A 7,574-nucleotide genomic window follows, 5' to 3' on the forward strand; every position below is an offset into this window, starting at 1 on the left:
AGTTGCTTTCTTTTTGGTTTCCCATTTTCAGCTATATGAAGCATTTAAGGTGCATAGCAAGTTAACCATGGAAATATTAGCTGGTAATCTTTTTAAAAATATTTTTATTGTAAAGAAACTGTAGAGGGGTTACAGGGTTCAGTTACAGCATGGTAATGAGTACATTTCCTGTCGAGCATTGTTACCCCATCCTCTGTTTTCCCCCTACATTCCCTTCCCTCCTTACTTCCCCAACTCCTCCTTCCCCCTACCCTGAAGTTGTGAAGTTAGTTTGCAACACAGTTTATTGTACTTCTCATTGTTACAATTGGTCAACCTGTATCCTTGTTTCAGCATTTTGTTGTTTCCCTTCCCCTTCCCAAATTAGAAAAATGTGTATACATGATGTAGAGAACTGGAATCAAATGCAGTGACAACAGAGGATATGTGAGCTAGTAATCTTTAACTTTCAAATTCAAAAACAAAAATAAGCAATGAATGATAAAATTTGTTCATAAGGGAACCCCCAGCCTTCCGTTTGATACTCTGATTCTTCCATTAAAATAAAATATTGTTAGAATCAAGTTCTGATCCAGGCTAAAATGCTAATACACGTGGAAATGATGACGTTGAGTTGGTATTAGTTAAATATGCCTTCCTATTAATGAAATAACATGGAAAATGTTTTTACAAAAACTGGATGATAGTAAGAGGGATTTTCGACAAAAGCATTATAATGGATAAGGTGTGTAAAAGTGACAAAACTGGAACTTTATGCTGGGAAAAATATAAACTTTATGGGGAGGATTAACGTACTGTTTTAGATGAGCCAAGTTAAGATAGATCATTATGTAACAAGAAATTTTGTATTTGGTTCTTTCTAACAACTAGCAGATACTTATCTATTTATAAAAAATAAATACTAGAATGAAAAATCCAAATGAACTTTAATGGTGCATTTAATATTTTGGAGACAACAAAATTTTCAGTGTTAGGGACAGTTTAATTAATTATGGAATTTATAAGCACTGGACTCCCATGCAATCATTGTAAGTGATGTTCTTAGAACAGTATGAAATTTCTAAGGATAGGAAATATATGAATGATATAATGAGATGAAAAGTCAACTTATAAAGTAGGCTCACACCTGTATCTTACCTACTCACAAGGATGAGATTTGAGTATGACGGTTCAAAGCCAGCCCCCAGAGGAATATCCATTTGACCACCAAAATGACAGAAATGGGCCTGTAGCTAGTGCTGTGGGGGAAAAAAAGCAGAGAACAATGTGTAGGCCCTGGATTCAAGCTCCAGTTTGGGCAATAAACAAATGAATAATCAAACAAATATATGACCCCAAATTTTAGGAAAATATGCATATGCATATATGCATGGCAGAGGGGTCTAACCGTGGTGTTCCAGTGTTTATATTGTGGAGTTCCAGGATGGGAACATCACAAACATTTAATTAAAGGAAATCAAATGTAACAATATGTTGGAAATGATCTGTACAACTTTGGAGGGATTGAGAGAATGAAGGAAAGAGGAAGAAAAATGAGAGAGAGGGTAACAAGTTAGATAAGAAATGTTATCACTACCTTACTTATGTAACTGTAACCCCTCTGTACATCACCTTGACAATAATATTAAAATAAAAAATAAAAACAAAACAAAAGCTTTTATTTATATCATTATATTTAAAAGTATACTTTAAAAGAGTTATAGGCATGTTTTAAATTTCTAATGCGTTGCCCCACTCTACTGGAGTATACTGGAATATGGGGAGAATTACTTACACATGAATCTATGAGTAAGGACCGTAAAAGAATTCCATAAAGAAATGTCAACATGGGCCAAAGGGTCCTACCCATAATACCTTCCTTCTATAGCAAATCCACATAATTTAATCATTTAAATACAAATGATGAACCAACGTCTCCATTTGTAGAAATACATACTTGTGACAAGGATGGAAAAGGCACTGAGACCCAAAGTGAATGATGCACAATTTTAAGGAAGATTCTATAGATAAAGGAATGTGTCCCACACACTTCCAACTGTAAATCTGGGAAAGTCAGTCATCTTTGCCATACTAATAAAAATCACAAAAAAGCTAACTGTGGGATTCAAAAAGATTGCATGAGAACAAGTGTTCATTGTGACAGCACAGTAACTTCAGTGCAAATTACTATGTCTCTCTTTCCTTGCCTTATTCCCACCTCATTCTTGAATTCTGAAGGTGATATTCTGGGGAGCCAGTTCCCTTTGGTCCAGTAATTAATGAAAGTGAACAGGTGAATGGAGATACAATTTCTTCACATAGTTCTTAGTTTCTCATTTTTTATTAAGCTTATGGAGAAATAATGGGATTGCAAAGCACAAGAAAGTCTTAACTTTTCCACTAACTTCTAAAATGTCTGCTGTAAGAACAACAAAATTAACGAAAGAAAAATTTTAGAAACCATATAAAGATATTTGTGTTGTATTGATACCAGGAGAAATTGAAATGTCACATATAAATATCAAATTACATTTACAAAGCACAAACTCTAATTCTTCACTGAGCTAATGTGATAATTACAAATTTATATTTTCCAACAAAATCACCATTGAGAATACCACAGTCAATTTCAATCACAGAAGCAAAGCTGCAATGAACTGCTAAAATTTTTACCTATTCTTTCCTGGAGTTGAGAGGGTTGATTCTGCTGATGTTGACTGTTTGATCCTCTTCCTCCTCACAAATAAGTGTGCCTATCTAGAACAATTTATACCTATATCTTAACTTCATGGGTGTCTAGCCTTTCTGGTTGGATCTTCAGTCTGAGTACCACCTACGGAGCATATATAGTTTATGAACATGGACCATTCCTTAACAAACTAAAACATGCTCTAAAACAGTTCTAACAGAAACATCTGTGATAATGGAAATATTCTATATATGCATTGTCTAACAGACTAGCCACTGGCAATATGTGGCTAATGAATCGTAAATGTGAATAGTGTCTGAAAAATTAATCCTTCCAATTTCAGTTAAATGAAATTTTAAATAATAAGATTCATCTACTCACTTTTAACTGAACAGCTCAGTTTCCAAATAAGGAAGCTGAAGATCTCACAAAGATGATGATAAAATATAATCCAAGTGAAGAATTTTCCATTAGATACTAACTGAATGCCTGTGAATTATCTGAGTTTTCCTGTCTTATAGAATTCAGCCATCGCTCACCTAGATTGACAGCTGGGAGGAAAGGGGTGGGAGATAAACACAAGCTACTTGGGATACTGAAAATTGCTCCTTGAAGATGAGGGTTATGCATGAATCTTTTCTATATTTAGTAGACAGCAAAGTGTGTGGAATCCTGAAGGTAGAAAAATAATGATTGTATTTCAATCAAACAGGTGCTCTTTTTTTTTATCAAAATGGGAGAGAAGTCAGACAGGTCAATTCTATAAATATACCAACAATATAGAGAAAATTTGCTACATTCTATTCCATGATAGGCCCTGGCATAAACGTTGGCACACTGTACATACTCTGTAAATATTCACACACTAAAAAACAGAAATGTAATCTTTTATTACTTTTAAAATACATAGAATATCTTCATAATATATATTTGTAGGCCTATTTTTTCCTTAATTTCTTCCACACCTACATTAAGAAATGCCTCTAAGAAAAAAGTTTTTAGATGTGTTAAATTTGAATTCCATCTATTTATTTTGTTGAATTGTATTCTAGATAGGACTGAGGGCTTAGGGCTAGAAAAATAATAAGTATTCTCAACAAATTGTCATGCCTCCTTTTTAAGGGGAACTAAACGTTTATTAGGAGAAATATATATTGGTCTTAGTAGCTAGGAACATTCAAGAAACAAAAGAAAAAAAAACAATTCCACGGCAGACTCAAGTGTTTGCATATCTTCAAGTGAACACTAGCTGATCTATATTCCACAGTATATTTGCAAGCTTTTTCTAAGCTATTGTCATTCTCCAGAGTAAAGTTCAAGAATGCCTATTTGCTCATTAGAAAGATCGAATTTGCTCAAACTCAGAACCCATTGTTTGTATAGGCTTCACATGGCTATCTGTACTTCACTCAGTGGCACTGAGGGATGGGAGCTACACTTGTAATATATAAATATACACATACACATATCTCACTGGCTTTCACTATTACTGTAAAAATTAAGTCCTTTTTGTCTCTGACTCAAGAGCATCATAAATCGTCTAGCATCCATTAAAGTGTGACAAGTTCATTATTAACTTGCAAGTAGGTTAAATCTCTAGCATCACACAATTCTAAATACTCATATGAAGAAAAATATATACCTAGAGTTTTGGTGTGCTTCTATATTACGAAGCTCTCAATTTTCATCTTATTTGCCCGGAGGAGGCAAAAATGCTTGATAGGAAATGTACTCATTACCTTGTCACGTAACTGTAACCCCTTTGTACAGTATTCTTACAATCGAAAATGTATTGATTTGCATTTTTTTTATGGCTAGGGATGTTGAACATTTCTTCATGTGTCTATTGGCCATCCTTCTTTCTTCTTCAGATAAGTTTCTCTTTTAGTCTTTCTCCCACTTATTTATTGGGCAGTTGTTTCTTTGAGGATTTGTTGTTGGGGGGTTTAATTTTTTGAGTTCCAAGTATATTTTAGATATGAGACCCTTGTCCGTGGTATGGCTAGTAAAGATCTTCTCCCAATCCGTGGGCTTTCTATTGATCTTGCTAGCTATGTCATTTGAACTGCAGAAGCTCTGCAACTTTATGCAATCCCTTTTGTCCAACCTTTCTTTGATTTGTTGTGTTTCCGGGTCTCTATTCAGAAAATTTCGGCCTGAGCCAAGGAGACCTAGGGTTTCTCCTATTCCATCCTGGAATGTTTTCAGAATGTCTGCTTTGAGTTCAAGGTCTTTGATCCATTTGGAGTTGATTCTGGTGCAGGGTGACAACATTGAGATATCATCTCACTCCAGTTAGAACGGCAAAAGTCAAGAACTCTAACAACAACAGATGCTGGAGGGGATGTGGACAGAAAGGAACCTTACTTCATTGTTGGTGGGAATGTAAACTCGTTCAACCACTTTGGAAAGCAGTATGGAGGTTCCTCAAAAGACTTCACATAGAACTCCCCTATGACCCAGCAATCCCACTTTTGGGCATTTACCCAAATGTTTACAAACAAGACCACACTAAACTACCAGCACAACTATGTTTATTGCAGCATTATTTACCATAGCTAAGATATGGAACCAACCCAGATGCCCCTCAGTAGATGAATGGATCAAGAAAATGTGGTATATATACACAATGGAATTCTATGCCTCCATCAGAAAGAATGAAATTTCCCCATTTGTTAGGAAATGGAAAAACTTGGAAAAAATTATATTAAGTGAAGTAAGCCAGGTCCAAAGAAACATAGGTCCCATGGTTTCCCTTATTTGTAATATCTAGTATATGTATGAGTCAAGCGGAAAAGGTCAGATAATGTGACGTCAGGAAAATGAACCCTTAGATGTGTATTTTAATGTTTTTTTCTTTCATGCATGTGTTTCCAACGCATTTATAAGATTATCTCTTTGTTGCTTTGTATATCCCTCCCCCACAGTATAACCCCTGCTTTCAATATATTTGATGTCAGTATAACTTGTGGAGGAGATGGGGAAAAACCAGTTGTTTAAGAATACAGGTAGACCTGTTGCAACAATGAGAAGTACAAGTTGTCATGTCCAAAACTAGCTTTACAACGTCGGTGTGGAGGGGGGGAAGGAGAAGGATTGGGATTGGGGGGAGGGGAGAGGCTGGGAAAGGATGTGAAAGGTAAACAAAGGAGGAGACTGCAATGCTTGGTAAGAAATGTACGCATTATCCTGCCCACGTAATTGTAATTCCTCTGTACAGTATATTCACAAATAAAATAAAATTAAATTTAAAAAAATGTACAAAAAGGAAAAAAAAGAAATTGGACGTCACATATTTCCATTAAAACTAAATTTAAGGCCTGTAATTCTACAGGTTTTTAAGGACCAAATAAATTGTGGATATGCTCCAAGGCCTTTACGAAAAGCTAATGGAGAGAGATACAAAAGTGGCAGTAGGTAGGTGACCAGAGCATAATTATGTAGCTTTACTTCACTGTTACCATAGCAGGAGTGCAAATCAATACGATTGTTCGTAGTTACAGGACCAGAAGACATACTGGAAACTGACATCAATGAAGGGTCATTCATTATAGGAAAACATAAATCAGAATGCACCAAAGGTTGCAAACAACAGTGTCCAAAAAAGCATCACAGAATGGGATAAAGTTATTGCACGCATATATTTGATAAGTGGTTCACATCAAGAATATATAATGGCTTACTTCACTTAATATAATGTTTTTCCAGGTCTTCCCATTTCCTAACAAATGGGGCAATGTCATTTTTTTCTGATGGAGGCATAGAATTCCATTGTGTATGTATACCACATTTTCTTGATCCATTCATCTACTGAGGGGCATCTGGGTTGGTTCCATATCTTAGCTATGGTAAATAATGCTGCAATAAACAGAATTGTGCTGGTAGCTTTAGTGTGGTCCTGTTTGTGATCATTTGGGTAAATGCCCAAAAGTGGGATTGCTGGGTTATAGGGGAGCTCTATGTGGAGTCTTCTGAGGAACCCCCATACTACTTTCCAAAGTGGTTGAACAACTTTACATGCCCACCAACAATGCAGTGAAGTTCCCTTCTGCCGACATCCCCTCCATCATCTGTTGTTCTTAAGAGTTCTTGATTATAGCCATTGTAACTGGGATGAGGTGGTATCTCAATGCTGGTATGATTTGCACTACTTTTAAGGCTAGACAGGTTGAACATTTCTTCATGTGTGTATTGGCCATCCTTCTTTCCTCTTCAGAGAAGTTTCTCTTTAAGTTTTTAGCCCACTTATTTTCGGGCAGTTGTTGCTTTGAGGATTTGTTGTTGGGGATTTAATTTTGAGTTCCAGGTATATTTTAGATAGGAGACCCTTGTCTGTTATATGCCTAATGCAGATCTTCTCCCAATCTGTGGGCTTTCAATCGATCTTGCTAGGTATGTCCTTTGCCATACAGAAGCTCTGCAGTTTCATGCAATCCCATTTGTCCAAACTTTCTTTGATTTCTTGTGTTTCTGGGTCTCTATTAAGAAAATGTCGCCCTGTGCCAAGGAGGCCTAGGGTTTCTCTGATTGCATCCTGTAATGTTTTCAGGGTGTCTGGTTTGACTCCGAGGTCTTTGTTCCATTTGGAGTTGGTTCTGGTGCAGGGTGATACATAAGGATCTAGCTTAATTTTCTGCAAGTAGTTAACCAATTTTGCTAGCACCATTTACTGAAGAGACTGTCTTTCTTCCATTCTATTTTTTTAGCTCCCTTATCTAAATTTAGATGGCTATAGGTCTGTAGGTTCATTTCTGGGTTTTCAATTCTATTCCATTGGTCCTGAGGTCTATTCTTGTTCCAGTACCAACTTGTTTTGATTATTGTGGCTTTGTAGTGGAGTTTGAAATTTGGTATTAATATTTCTCCAGCACTGTTCTTTCTGTTGAGGACCATTTTAGCTATTCAG

This window comes from Dipodomys merriami, unplaced genomic scaffold, assembly GCF_024711535.1.
Source record: "Dipodomys merriami isolate MVZ:Mamm:240054 unplaced genomic scaffold, mDipMer1.0.p SCAF_247, whole genome shotgun sequence".
In the NCBI taxonomy this organism is placed as follows: domain Eukaryota; kingdom Metazoa; phylum Chordata; class Mammalia; order Rodentia; family Heteromyidae; genus Dipodomys; species Dipodomys merriami.